The following is a 516-nucleotide window of genomic DNA, read 5'->3' as shown; positions in this document are numbered from 1 at the left end:
CCCCGACGAGAGCAAGACGCTAAATGATGCCACACGCACATCAACACGAACTCGGGAACAGGTTTGGACATGAAAATGAGCCTACACCCAATGGCACGGTGACCAGTCGCAAAGTACGCGAATGTCACATCGGAGTAAACCTACACCGTGGGTTGATCCCAAAACGACGCGGATAAAATATCACTAGCTAGAGACTCACCAAGAGCTGTCGTGGTATGGGTGGCAGCACTGCTGTTGACTGCATCGTCTACTATACAGCTTCCATAACCCGCCGACCGATGGCGCCACTGTCGCCTACCGAACCTCACTTGTTACCTTGGAACCAATAAAGATTCTCTTGCTACACTGACCACCACCGTGTTCGGACCTTGTCATTTCTTTCCTTCGCATCCCAACCTGGACCGCTCAGCCACGACTACGACAAGAACCGTCCCCGACGAGAGCAAGACGCTAAATGATGCCACACGCACATCAACACGAACTCAGGAACAGGTTTGGACATGAAAATGAGCCTAC

This window comes from Frankliniella occidentalis, unplaced genomic scaffold (genome assembly GCF_000697945.3).
Source record: "Frankliniella occidentalis isolate FOCC.00 unplaced genomic scaffold, Focc_3.1 Scaffold192, whole genome shotgun sequence".
NCBI classification, from domain to species: domain Eukaryota; kingdom Metazoa; phylum Arthropoda; class Insecta; order Thysanoptera; family Thripidae; genus Frankliniella; species Frankliniella occidentalis.
The sequence above is the reverse complement of the archived record's forward strand: the minus strand, read 5'-3'. Positions refer to the sequence as shown.